The sequence below is a fragment of the Corvus cornix genome, chromosome 1A (genome assembly GCF_000738735.6).
Source record: "Corvus cornix cornix isolate S_Up_H32 chromosome 1A, ASM73873v5, whole genome shotgun sequence".
NCBI lineage: Eukaryota > Metazoa > Chordata > Aves > Passeriformes > Corvidae > Corvus > Corvus cornix.
This window is the reverse complement of record NC_047057.1, coordinates 25,386,296-25,401,207: the sequence shown is the minus strand read 5'-3', so window position 1 is coordinate 25,401,207 and position 14,912 is coordinate 25,386,296. Positions and strand designations below refer to the sequence as shown.

The following is a 14,912-nucleotide window of genomic DNA, read 5'->3' as shown; positions in this document are numbered from 1 at the left end:
AAGGTCTTCATCCAGGAATGAATTTGACTTTCATTTTGAATTAAATATTCTAGGGGTTTTTGACACAATTATGACAATTAACATTCTGTCAGGATGCTTTTAAAGTTTTGGTAAACAAGGTCTGTAAATTTGTAAATTTTTAAGGTTCAGATAGGATTGTTAGATATTGAAGAATGGGAAATATATCTCTTTAAGCACTGTCAGTAGGGCATAGGTAAACAATTAAAGATCTAGCTGCTAAGGCCCAAGGGATGGAATCTGCTAGCTCAGGTGGAGAGACGGTAGAGAAATGTTGGTCTTAAACTGGAATAACTGAAATGACTCAGATCCAGGTTTTAGGATGCTAACAAAAATCAAAACAAATCAATGTTTATAACAGAAGTAATATCATTCTTTAAAAGTCAGCTGCCTTCATCAGGTAAACCACACTGAAATGTAGCATAAATGAAACATAGGTCAGTAGATAAGTTTCTAAAAATGAAAATTTGTACCGTTAAGAAGAGAATTGATAGATTAAGACCTGCTGTTTGCCTGTGACATATCTGTCACACCTACTTTGTGCCATCCTCACCACTTTAAATATTTCTTACTGTTTTCTGAAAAAGTATAGGAATCCAGAAATAGACCAAAGATAAAATTATAATCATCGAGATTAATGGTTGTTTTCATATTAAGACTAATTACCAAAAAATGTTAAAATGGACAATTTCATCTAAAAAGGCTATATCTCAACAAAATGGGTCATGTTTTGATATAAGATTTCATATATAATAACTGTGATTGTCTTGGCTTTACGTGGTGAAGCAAGATGTGATGTTTAATATAATCCAACCTAAGAAAACTGATGACTTGAAAGTATTTTGGTGTAATGGATTATAGGAAAAAAGAAATACAGAATATTCACGTTTGAGGCTTACATATTATCTGTCAACAAAATCTAGTGTTGAAGAAATAACTTTAATGTGTATTTCTGTCTAGAATTTAGGTGCACAGGAAACTTCAAAGACTTAGAGGCATAGCTATTTAGAGGCAAAACTGCAACCTTTTAATGGGAAATAGGACAGTGAGATGCTATTCACTCGGTTGGACATTTACATTGTGGATCCAGGGTGACCACATGACCATCAAGCAAAGTTTCATTGACACATATTTTACTTTCCAACAACTTTTAAGAATTGACACCCGCCTTCACCTCCTCATATTTGCCTTAGGATCCTTACCTGTTTTTAACATTTTCTTACCTTTTTTTGCTTTGTATTAAGCTCATAAGATATCCTTCTCATTTCCCAGTGCTGTCCTACTGTGCAGGGGTTTCATGTAGTGTTTATTCCTTCAGCCTGTCATTCTTTGCTCTCCCTTCTTCACTTGCACTACTACAGAGGCTGCCAGGTAGCTTTCAGTTTTCTAGGAACTTCGACCTTCCCAGCAGGTTTTGTTACACTCTACAAACAAAGGAACAAGTTAGAACTGCAGCTCTTTTAAATGTCCAAACATCTTGTAACAAAGTGTGTATTAATAATGCCAGTTGGAACACAGATTTTTTTTCTTAAACTGTGGGAAAGCAGTCTTTTCTTTATAAAATTCTACATTCATTTTACTCTTCAGCCTGCTTCTGTCTGACCTTGTCAGCAAGAGAGAATTGCCAAGAGGCACCATTGAGAGGCTGGTAGGACCTACTTCAGAGATAGCAGAGTTTCAGGCATTAAGTCTGTATCTATATTAGTAAATTAAACAATGCCTGGAAATATTTCCAGGTGTCTGCCACAGTTAAAGTCGTTAAAAACCAACATTGTTCCAGAAAATTCCCAGACATTTATTTGACCACCTCCATTAGACAATTTTTATGCAGCCCCTCTGTTTCAGAGCATATGTGACTATGCCAGCATAGATGTAGGATTATCTCTGCCAATTGATTGCAGAAAAGAGAAATGTGCTCAGACATAGATGTAATCTAAATATTCTATGGACCTGCGTGTTCTTTATTTCTTCTGTCTTGTCCAACCTTCTCTCTTCATTGCAGTCTTCCAGTCTCAGCTTCAGTGCTGCTTTTTTTTTTCTTTTTGCTTGTCCTTTTGTCCTTCCTAACATACATATAGATTTAAATTTTATTGGCATGCTGTCTCCCAGCTTCTGTTCCTTCCTTCAGATGACCCTGTGAACTTACTGGTAGTGATATTGTGTGCAGTTCTCTGTATGGAACAAACTACTTCAGGGAAGCCTTCCTTTTGTTTGCCCTTGGGTAGTATAATAATAAAAATAGAATAAAAATATAAGACTAGAATTTGAGTGATGCCATAGCTGTCACTCTACTGCAAGGAAGAAACTTAGGTGAACAATTATATTTCTTTGTGGACTACATTTAAGCTTACTACTTGTTAAGAGAATCTTTTAACTTGCTATGTCTTTCAACCAGCTTTATGTCAAAACCAAAAAATTTAAAATTACAGCTCCTTTTCTTTCAGATTACTTGTGAATCAGCATATGCACATCTGGAACAAATTAGAGGGAGTGATAAGGCCAGATTCTGCGTTGGTTTTTTTTAAATGATGTCTAAATAGCTGTAAACATTTCTCTCTGTTTTGTCAGGATGGTGGTACTAGAATTGATTTTGGACATCACTTCAGTTCAAGGTTGAAGTTAAAAGGTCTTTTTGAGGCTTAGAAGAAGCAGGTGAGTACAGGTCAAGCATCACAAATCTAAGAGTATTTTTTTTGCAACTTTCTTTTTTTCTGGAATTGCTGTTCCTTCTTACCAATGCAAGTTCAAATAGCTGGTCTCTGCTTTCCCCAATTCACTGGGATGTATGACTGCTTGTGTTATGACTAGATAGCAGAGAATATCTGATTCATTTAGGGTTTCCCTACATGCTTTTTCAGCTTCTGCCTTGAAAATAAGTGAAACCATGGTTCTCTCACCAAGGTCTCTTGAACTGTGGAGTTAACTTACACTGTACAGTTCCATTACATCATCTATATTAGGAGTATGATAATTAAGCTAATTTTTTTTGAAAAAATTATTAGACTATTTCTTGTAAAAAGTAAAATTTTAAAAGGCCAATATACTATAATAAATAGTAAAGAATACCTGAGTTTGGATATTCCTAGTTTCTTGAAACTGGGACAGTCTTTATTCCTTTGATAACCAGGAATATTCCATGATGTCAAGGACTGTGAGTTCAACTGCTTTTTGTGCTAATAGGCTGAACCAGCCTGTGACACCACACTGTCAGTGGGTATACTGCCACTTGGCATGCCTGCATTGAACACCTTGCTTTGCTCCAGACCTTCACAGCTATCTTCAGTGAATCATGTACAAGAGGCTGTCAGGTCTTTTTGACTTAGACAGATGTGGAAAAGGAGATCTTGGAGGAATTAGCCTAAGATCAGAGCTTAGCAAGCCAGTCACAGTTATTTCGGATTTTTCATAATTGCTATTGCAACGAAGAATTAATCTATATGTTGAGTGTTGCAGTAGTTCATATTTTACATTTTCTACAAGGTATAAAATCTTCTGGGAATATTCCCAGAACTTTTCAAATTCAAAATTTTTAGGCAATATTTTAGCATATAAATTGCAAAATATGGTCAGTTGGACCTGGTACTAAATTTTTAAGATGCAGATTTCAACAGGGTGCAACAAACTAATTATAATAAGAACCAGGCCAAATTGCTTTTACGTACCCCAGTAAGTAGAAAAAAAATGTAAATACAAATACGTATTGCTGAAATAAATATATACTGTTTCCCTATATGCCATCTGTAGTAACTGCTAAGGTATTATGAGATATTCAGATATACCTATACACTCCATAATATTGGTGTATCCTTCTTAATGTATTGATGCCTCTGCAAGGAAAGAAAAAGAAGCTCTTCCAGAGGAGTTAATGATGGTGACAGTAATTAGTTCTGAAACTATGTTTATAACAAGTTTTTTAAAGTTTTACCCTCTGGGAGGAAGCACAGACCTTTTTAACCTAGTTCAAAGTAGTGTAAAACAAGACTGTTCTGGTATGTGTTTCACTGTGACTGTCTTCACTGGGTAATAAGAAAGGAAAATTCCTTTATTCCGATTTAACTTCACCTTTTTCCAAGGAGCTAAGGCACTGGTTGGAAGGCTACTGTATGAATATGGTGAAGCCAGGAAAAGAAGAAAGGTTAGATGTAACAGTGTTGTAAATCAAAGGATATACAGCTCTATACAGGGAAACTGTAGATATTACTGGCATCATGTGCAAACCTTTGTATGACTGTATGTTAGTATGTAGTAATATATTTTCAAAACAGTGTTTTTTCCTTTCATTCCTCAATAGAAAAAACAGTAAGAAATGTCAGATTCTTTGCTTTCTGTGTAGCGATGGAAATATGGCTGGATTTGTCTCACATATTTGTACATGTCTGAATGGTGTAACTTGTATATAGTTAGGTTAGATAGTTTCTTGATGGACAGTGTCAGTATTTTGGAGAATTGGTTGGCTTGATAGAAAGTGTAGTAATTGAAATCTGTTGAGTCAGCAAGAGTGATTTAATTTTTAAAGGATGTTTTTTCTGGAAGTTTACTATGTTCTGACAAATAATGTCCAAAATGCAGTATAACTGACTTGTGCATCTATAATAGTTTGGCAGCATAATTTTATTGAATTCCAGTATGTCTGAAACTTAAAGCATATGAAAGAAAGTAACTGCTGTTCTGCTTCCTGCAATATTTTTTTCCATAACTTTAAGTTAAATATATTCTATAAAAACACTTTCTGTAAAGGAAGCCAAAATCTTTTTGGCCGTTTTAGCATTGGTCTCTATTTATTGCAGTATGTGAAGGTGGAGAAGGAATGTTTTTGCAGTCAATGAGGAAACAGTAGTAAATTTTGAATGCTAGTTCGTCAGTATGTTATTTAGAATTAATAGGTTATTTTATGGCAGGATACGGTGTGTTTGCACTGATTGAAAACTGGGATTTAGTCATAAATGTAGTGATAGATATGCATAAAAATAAAATTGCATTTATGAATGCATTTTTAATTAACAGAAAAAAATGTTTCTGGTTTTTGTCCTCTCAGTAGAACACTTAACTATTTAGGAGTAAGTTTTAGAAAAACTGAGATAGAGCTGGAAAAACTGAAAATAAGACAAAAATCCATGTTGGAGAAATGTGAAAGCAGAGAAAAAATGTTCTATTTTTTGACTGATGACTTAAATAGACAGTTTTGGAGACTGTTATTGATACATTTGCATCTCTGTTTTCTGAGTTACTTAGGTTTAAAAGAAAAAGCTACATAAATTCTGGTATTAATAATTATTAAATTGATCTGGCTCTTCTTTGTTGTCAGTTTGGAGAACAGGAGACATTGTGCTCCTTCCTGTTTCTTTCTGGTACTACAAGAAATAAAAACTTGAAACATCACAACTCATGTACGTGTATATGCATACATTTTGTATACTATTAAATATTCAGTCTATATGGATATGTTTATTTTTTGTAGGGCAAACATAATTATATTGTTAGAATATCATTAGAATATCTCATACAGGTATCTTGCATCTGAACTGAAATTCTCTCAACAATTACATTAAGGACTCATTGCTGGTGACCACATTGATGACCAACATGTGAAAGAGATGATGTTTTCCACTAGCTGCATAGTGGATTGGCATTGACTTTGTCCACAAAGAAGTCTAACCCTTCCACATGTCTGGTCAGAAGGCAAATGAGTTTTAATACTTCTGTAAATGAATGAAAGGAGGATCTACAGCCTAATGCTGAAAGAAAAAGATGGTATATGGTTTGCAAGAAGTAATTAGATGGGGTTTGATGGGCTTTGTTTTAAATTTGGTTTCCAACAGGAAGAGTCTGAAACATAAACAGTACTTTATACTTTAATGGAATAGTATTAGATCAGAGACACTATTTATTGTAGAATTTTGAATTATCTTTCCAGGGTGATTTTGAATAGCTGTAAATTACTGATGTGGGGGGAACCTGAAGTCAAGTTTTGTCAAAAAGTAGTGTACATTGATAGAACTGAATTTGTGACCTGGAAATGTGAGGCAGTAAATTTTTGCTATGATTATACCCAGTATCAAACTATGGATTTAAACTGGCCAGCTTTTCAATTCAGCTAAGCAGTTAAGTACAGTCTTAATGGTCTGATTTCCTGGGAAGAGCACTGTTGAAATAATCTTCTTTTCACAGCCCGTATCAAGTAGGAACTTGCATCAGTTATTACAAAGTTTGTGCTTTGGGAGATATTTTTGTAATGTCTAGGATTGATACCCCACATTTGTTGGAATTAGTCGTTAACGATGCTGTCTTCAGAAATGAATTATTGCTTAAATACCCTGATTGTTTTGTGGTTTATAGCACAGAAATTTTTAAGGAAAAGCTAGTTAAATCCTGAATTTTTTTCAGCTGTATGAAATGAGGAGAAAATGGTGTGCATCTTAATAATTTTATGATTCTTTTTTCCTATGTGACATGAATGAGAGAGGTGAGAACTCTTAATTTTTAACTGAATTGAAGGTTTCTAAATGTGACCTGCTTGAGAACAGAGGGCCATTACTGTAGGTGTCATGTAAAATGAAGTTGGAGTCTGAATATCCTTTTTAGCTGTCAGCTTTATTAAGGAGCTACTGGTGTGTTGAGCTAGGCACACACATTATATAAGTGGTGTATGGTAGTGTCTAGGGGGAATTTTCTCTCTCTTCACTGCTGCTTTATTAGGTCTTGCTCACTCATTCACTGTTGCCCTGTCTCACTCCAGCTTTCTGGCTGCAGCTCACAGCATTGTAGGTCTAATGTAGATTGACGCCTTTGCCAGAGGACTGATTGAAACTTGTGTCTCGTAGTTGCTAATGCTCACTCAACCATTTTATTGAAGATAAAGTAAATAAAATAGATTGCCATATGAGAATTCTCTGAAATCAAATGGAATAATTTGACAGGTTTAAGCCCATGAAAAAGCCAGAGCATTGAAACAGATGGGAATACTTTTTATGCACAATATAGCAGGAAAAGGTGTCTACTGACTTGATGTTACACTATTAATGGCTTTTACCAAAATTATAATTGTTGAAAATATCATTTCCATTGGTGTTTAAATTGTTAATTCTCTCAAACAGAGGGATTGTTTTTAATATAAAAGTAGTGGATATGCTGATTTTATTTTCTTATTTCTCTGATTCTTGAAGAGACTGGTGAAAGATAGCCAGTCTCTTAAAATTTAACTTTAAAAAAATAATAGAGGTTAACTAAGGGCGAGTTTAGTATTTGAGAAGATAATTCTGTGAAATGCAAAATAGATTATTACTTTTATAGATTTTTAATAAACAGTAAGTGACATAATTTTGAATATTACAAATAAAGTTGCTAAAAAAAAGCCCTGACATTTCTAAAAGTATAGAGATGCAGTATGCAAAAAAATGAGCTGCTGAAGCTAGTGGAAAAGCTGCTCAGAATAATGGTCAAGAGGCCCCAAATATTCTTCACAACATCTTTATTTCATAAAGAATTTGTGTACATAAGCATTGTAGTATGTCTGTGCTATTTTTAGAAATAAGATAATAATAATAGGTGACTAAAGATACAATAGATAACATATGACTGTAAATTTTTTATGGGGATAAAAATAAGTATTAGTCTTTTTAGTCACACTAGCAGACTCCTTACTAGTTGGACCACTTCTTCAAGAAAGGAGGACACACCTGTATTTTAGTTTAGTACAATAAATTATGTCAAACTCAGAGTTAATAAAGGAAATAAATACAAAAGAAGTAAAAAATATATCAACGAAGTTGTCAGATGCAGCCTCGGTTTATCCCTTGAAAACACAGTCACATATCCAATACTAATTTTTCTATTTTCTTAATGTTTAAACAAAATCTGCTCTTTTTTGGGGTGGAGAGGAGATGGATGTTATGTATCAATTTTATTTGATTTTTTTAAAGTTAAATTGATTGTAAAAGATTGTGCTATTTGTACTTTTTGATGGGATGCTAGTGAGATTTCAAGAATATTGGGTAAGAAATAAATTATGAATGAGCTATTTGAAAATGACTTGCAGGAGTGAGTTGACAGACTAGAAAAACATAGTAAGGATGGATTTCCAGGTTAAATGTTAGCCAGAGTACGCAGCTAGTTGTGCTGATGTATTCAGTGGCAGGTATGGTGTTGGTCAAAATCATATTTTCAATGAGACTGTTAATAAACTTAAGAAACATGAGTGATACTTTTCTTTTTTCTCATCCTGTATGTATTTTTAAGAACAAAAATTACTCTATTTTACTTATAAGGCAGAACACTGGCACCAGGTCTTTTTTCTCTTGTTGCCATGCTGATGACTGTATGTGGCCAAACTCTTCATGCTCTCAAAGTGGTTCCAGACTTAAACTATCAGCACTTACCCTATGGTACTCTTCCTGTTCATTCCGTAGGATAAAAGGGTCATCAAGTGCTTTGTCTTTCTTTGGGGTAGAATAGAAGACGCAACTCTGCCACAAATCCCTGTTTTAAACCTTTCATTTTCCGGATGTGGAACAAAGTTCTTGGAAAGTCTTGTTGTTCGGAGGGAACAGAGAAAATTAATTTAGTTCATTTTTATTATATACATAGAATTGCTTTGGTTTTTTTTTCCTGTGATAGGAGGTCCAAGACAACGAATCCCTACTTACTTCAGTGTTATGTAGCCTTTTCTCTCTCTCATACGTTTTTCTACTTAAATTGTAAAGCCATTATGCCATTAGCACAGTCTTTGAGAAAAAATGCTGAGGCCTGTGAGCACTCTAACATAGATTGATTTAGACAGAATAAAAGCTAGTTTTATCAAGAGGAAAGGAAGCATCAACAGTAGTTTACTTGGGATTTCTCTAAAACTTAAGAAAATCAAATGTGGTTTCCCATATTGCTCAGAACAACTTATTTGTGCTGTTTTTCTCAGCATGGTCTCTTATTTGACTGTATCTGAAGTAGTTCTGAAAGACTGATTTTCATGTTACTATTTCCTATGTTCTTCAGCAACACAGTAAAAAAAAAAAAAATCTGTATTTTTGACATGCTTTTGAAGTTACCTTATCCAGAAATCATTCTATTATAAATATGATGAACTAGCTATTTTAAATCCTTATTAAAAAAAATGAATAAATGTGGAAAATAAAGAAAGCAATTCAGTACAAGTAACTACATATGGAAGAAATAACATCACATCTAATCCCTGAAAATAAATGGGATCTTGAAAATGGAATAGATGTTTATTTGATTGCTTTGAGAGTTAGCCTCCCTAAAAAGCTGATTTTACATGAGTTTTGTGTTTGTAAGTGGTGCTTGTTAACTGTCTTGGGGAGTGATTTCTTTTCTTCTCTGGAAAATGCATTATGGGATCTAGGGAAGAAAGAGGTAATGATTTTTTTTTTTTTTTTTTTTTTTTTTTTTTTAATGTGGCCACTGTCATCTAGGAATCGGACAGAGATCACTGTCCCTCAGGAACTAGACCTCAGAATTTTGAATGAAGTCTGTAAAACAGTTATTTAGTGGTAATTGTTGTCAGTCACAGCCTATACTGGTGATTTGATGGGAAAAACTGTGCTTACCTGCATGATTTTTTTTTTTTTAATTAAAATATTCACAATTTAATTTTTGAAGAAACTTTTTTTTTTTCCTGAGCTTGAGTTTTCTAGGGAAGCAAAGCAGGTTGTGTTTTGGTTCATATGGTGGTTCTGGTCCTACATCCAAACATAAGCATATAGATTTGAGTACCTATAAATAAATTCATTTAATTGTGACAGATCCAATGAAGGTTTTGCAGAAAAGCTGCCAGTCATGTAATCTGAGGCTGCAAAGTTAACACTGCTTGGTATAGTTTGCATGATATATGTGACTTCTCAAGAATAAGGTGTATGTAAAATACAGAAATTTAATTCTAGAATCTATATACTTTGGTTAAGTGTAGTTTTATAGGTAACAGGACTAATGGGAAATGGGCTGTAATTTTAACTCAATGTTTTTATACTTGAGGGAGAAACTAAATTAAATATTGTTTTAGATCTGTTGAGATACCTATAGATATATAGTTCCTGTCTGTAATTGAATTTCCAGCCTAATATCATTCTGTATTACTTGGGTGGGTGAAGCTATTTACTAAACACTTCAAATTAGAGCAGATGGATAGTGTACTATGACAAGGACATGTGACCTCATGTCTTAAATGTTTTGCAGTTTATTTGAGACTAATATTTATTATCTGCATGCTACCATCAAGTTGGTGAATATTTAGCTTTCTTCTTTTCAAGATGAAAATTTTCTTACATGGCCACTTGTCATTAGTTTTTACTTAGTTTTCTCTTTGCTCTAAGATACATTTTCATGATGTAATGCAAATCCAGTTCTCTTTTTCCATCACTTAATAAAGAATTAAAACCGTATCATATACAAAATTTCTACTCAATTCAGTCAAAGGCTTTTAGCTTTAGGTAGGTGTATTTTTTCTCAAATTTGATTGCTGCTACTTGTTTAAAAAAATTCTGGATCTTTGTATCATCATCGCTCTCCTTCTTCTTAAATGGAATTTTACTTCTAAGATTCCTTCTTCTTCTTAAAAACATACAAACAAGCAGAAAAAAAACCAAACCCCAACAAAAACCCCCTACTCAGCAAAACAAACTTCTATACCGAAATTTTGCTTCAGGTCAGTTTCTTTCTGCTGGCTAAGTGGACTAAATGAATGACAGCATTATTATTTATTTTATTTTTAAAAATAAGGCTGAAATGTTGAACTGAATTGCTGAATGAATGGAAAAATATTTAAAGTTTTCTCTTATGACAGAATCATTTTACATTTACTTTTTTGAGCAAGAGTATTGTAAAGAATGTGGAACATAAGCATTTCCATTTTTAAATCTTTCAACTTCACTGTAGAAGTATTAGACTCTATTGATAATCCTTTTAAGTAAAGAACATAATTATTTAATGAACAGGTACTTCAGTTCTGGGTATCTTTTCCCTCTCTCCAGAATTCATTATTGTCCCTCCACTAGAACTCGTGTTTGCATTCTTTCTTGTCTCTCTTCTTCAACCTGTTAAAAAGGAACAAAATTAATGTGGAAAGGATGCCCAGCTAATGTCATAGAAAATCCATTGCAGTTTAAACCATGCTCCTTGGCTCTCCATTAAAGTTGCTCATATGATCATTTTGTATGGTCATTTTGCCAGCTCTTGAGTGGCAACAGGCAGCTCTTGCATTGGGAAGGTAACAAACAGTAGGGAAAGGAAGGAGAGGGAAGGAGCAGCCTTAACTGCTGCAGCTGTTTGCTAAGTGAGCATATGTTGAAGCCCTTGAGCCTCCACAGAACATCTTTTCCCAGGTCAGTGCTTAATTCACATGTGTAATATTCCCCTAAAATTTGATCTGAGCACATGCTTATTTGTTTTTCTTAGGGAAGTTGTTCTGTTGTGCAAGTCTCACAGTTATTTACTTACCTTTAAAGTATAATGGAATAGTCCAGTTCCTTACAGTAAAGTGACATTTTCCCCCTGATTTTTGCATTTTTGAGTTTTTACAAAAATGAGTGTTTGCTATTTTTCTGTCTCTAGAAAATTTTCTGAATACCGTGCGTTTGGACATTATCAGAAATGGAGATCTGAAGAAGTATTATCATTTATATTACTTTATTTTTTCGATTTAGAAATACTTTTCATTAAAGGTATTTTAAATTTACTTGATTTATTAGGCCTGAAAAAGTGGTATATTGGATGGATTGAATGTATTTGATAGGACAGTGTTTTTAAGTTACGAACTTTTGTTATGAACTTGAATACCCTGTCCGATACTTGAAAGATCCCAGAAGATAGAGCATGTGATTTAATTACCTCTTTTTCATTTTGCGAACTTGACCTCTGTTTCCAGCCTCAAGACAAAGAAAGACAAAGTTCTGTGAGCAACTGGAAGTTGATATTATGAAGGTATCATCTCCCACATCTCTCTCATGTCCCATAGTAGTAGCCAGTCTGCTGCATGGATGTGAGATTTTCCAGTAAATCTCTGTTTTTTGGTGGCCAAATTCATTACCTTTATTACTTCTTTAGATGCCCTGTAAAAATCCTCTCTCTTTGTTTCAACTTCTGCCCCAGAGATCTCTCTTCTCCAGATTAGCTCTACCTGTGCAGAAGCACCTGGAGCAGCGCTAGGATACTGGCCTCAGTAAACTGAGGTTGGTTTTTGAGACTGGCTAGTTTGCTCGCCTATAAGACACAACTGTCACATACATGCAGGCTGTTACTGGGTGTGTTCAGGTATTTCACATATTGATTGTGTGTTTGTGCAACTGTGTATTTGTGAGAGCTGACTGGATCTGTCCCAGTTTGTTTTTGAGAAAGACTGTTGAATGTTTTCTTAAGTTAATAAAGATGTCTTCATTTTCTAAGAAAGTAACTAGAGGGAAATCCTAAGACATTCCATAATATTTGGGATCTGATTAGATTTGGACCGTGAAGGCTAATGATAGCTTGCATGAAGATGGAGGAATTTATTCTTTCTGGCAATGAAGGTCTTGATTTATGGTAACCCATATGGCTATGCTGAAGATGTATGTGAATAGATGCTGTCTTTTCTAGAAACCCCGTTTGACAGAGGCATTAGCTGCTGAGGCAAGTGATTTTCACTTGTTACTCTGTAGTAAAAAAAATCTTTGCTGCATCTTTTGATTGCCTTTGCAACTTAAAAATTCACAGGCAAAATACAAAATTGTTAATGAAATTACAGTTGTAGGTGTCTTCTTTATTAAATGTTTTGGATTTATTTTGAGAGTCAAACATTTAAATTATTACTATATAATAATAGATAAAATTCCAAATTAATGTTTAAGTTGACAAACTCTATTAATGTCTTCAAACTGTTGAAATGGACTTACTTGCTATCTAATAAAATGTCAGTTTCCTACAATTTTACAGGAAGTTGTCAAGGAGTTTTTTTAATTCTTAGTGCTTTGGTATATTTTAGATTTGCTCTATGTGCTATTCATTTCCCTTAATCTAATAACTTCGCTAGTTATTTGCGCTATACTGGTGAGTGGCTACTTCTCTGTAAGATTAAAAGAAGATTATAATAGGACCATGGGATGAAAGAACTATTTCTCTTATGGATTCAAACTGTCTAATAGGAATGAAAAGTATGTTCAATAATTTGGTTTTGCCATGTAATATAATAATTACTGTTAAATGTAACTTTTGTTTTGCAAATATGAAAAAAAATTGATAACAACAAAAAAATAGGTTTGATCTCATTTGACCTTTCTGACGTTCCGTCAGTTAAAAGGTTTGTAAGATGTTTAATTATCAAATGGTATGATCATTATTCATCTCATCATTTGATATATAACGTCAAGTGAATTGCCTCCCTGGAGTGCACTGTGTTTCACAGATCAATAGATTTAGTAAGAGCTTCACGGCGAGCTTTATACATTCATAGAAAGGAAGGAAAAGTATATCATCCTTGTAAAATGCCTTATGTAGTTATTCTCTGAGCTTTACAGACTTATTGTTTTATTTACATCTCAGGAATACAAAATCCTGTAACATAAAGGCGTTTATTAAAATATTTTAAACCTCTTTATAAAAAAATTTAAACATACTGCTATGCTGCTCTGTGTAATCAAGTAGCTTTAAAAGTCAGTCCTGAACAGCTTCATTTATTTATTTAAGTAATTATACTTACTCAAACAGATTTTTTGCTTTGATACACCAACACATGGTATGACAAAAGGCCATCTAAGTACAATACACACGACTGCTTACACTATTCACATTTTGGGTTTCTGCATTTTTAAATAGGTATCGTTAGTCTTAAGTGATTTGGGTTGTTTTTTAATGTTTGTGTGATTTTGAGGGGGTTTTTTTCATTTATTGTGTCAAGGATATTTATGCACGCTTCAAGATAAAAAGGTAAAGCTTGCTCGTAATTGAGTAATTTAATATCTATGAATTTAAAAAATATTATGATAATTTATAATTAATTGTATAAAGGATAATTACATATAGGATGCTTCATGTTTACTTAGGCTTTTCTGAATATATTATATTACTCTTGTGCAATATAGGTGAACAATCTTTGAGCACATCTGATTTCTTACCATTGATAGAAGGGCTTTTCAAATGAGAGACTTCTAGGAGAGCTCAAGCACTGGTATTTGTTGCTGTTCTTCTTCTGTAAGTTTTACATGCTTGGTTTGCTCTTTTGACTTACCAGCTTTCTGCTTAAAAAGTAAAAAAACAAAACTATATTTCTTCTTTAACTTTTATTAAAAAATGTAAGTTTTTTAGCTTAAATTTATGCCTTGTTGTTTGTCCTTGCATCAGTCAGGCACTGAGGAAACTGCATTTCAGCTAAGCAAATCTTCCCTGCTGTGGGACAGAAGCAACATTTACTTGAAAATTCTGCTCCCTTATTCATCTGTCACTTATAACCCATCATCTACTCAAAGATTAACTTGAATTGTGAACAATATCTAAGCTTCCTTAATCCCTTGCTCTTGTCCTTTTTCTTGAGCTGCTGTACTGTGACGGAAAGGCCATAATTCTGAAGCTTCTTATTCCTCAGGCCTACCTAAAGTAACTCCCATTGGGAGCCAATTGATGTTCTAGCAAGGAAATTCTTACCTGTTTCTGAGAACAACCTGGAAAAATTGTCAGGAGGCATTCACACTCTTAGATGTTTATGCTGTGGAATTCTTGTAAATGTAAAATCTAATTTGTCTGGGCTCTTTGCACCAGCATTGTTCAAGGTCAGATGAAATTGTGTGAAATACAAGGCAATGTTTCTGAGATTTCAGTCCTTTCTCTATATGCGCAACATTTTTCACCAGATTAGCAAATCAAATAATAAAAAATTCATTAACAATTAAGGTAAATTATGATATATACTTATCATCTTTTAG

The 14,912-nt window shown here is 33.7% G+C and overlaps 1 protein-coding gene across 1 annotated transcript in view; it reads left to right on the top strand.

Moving 5' to 3' along the window:
- The window catches only part of FOXP2 (forkhead box P2), a 408,353-nt gene that overhangs the window by 119,829 nt on the left and 273,612 nt on the right, over positions 1–14,912 (top strand). The window contains exon 3 of the mRNA XM_039571412.1: positions 2,587–2,670. The gene's annotated coding sequence lies outside the window, so the exon portion shown is untranslated. The remainder of the gene's footprint in view (positions 1–2,586; positions 2,671–14,912) is intronic.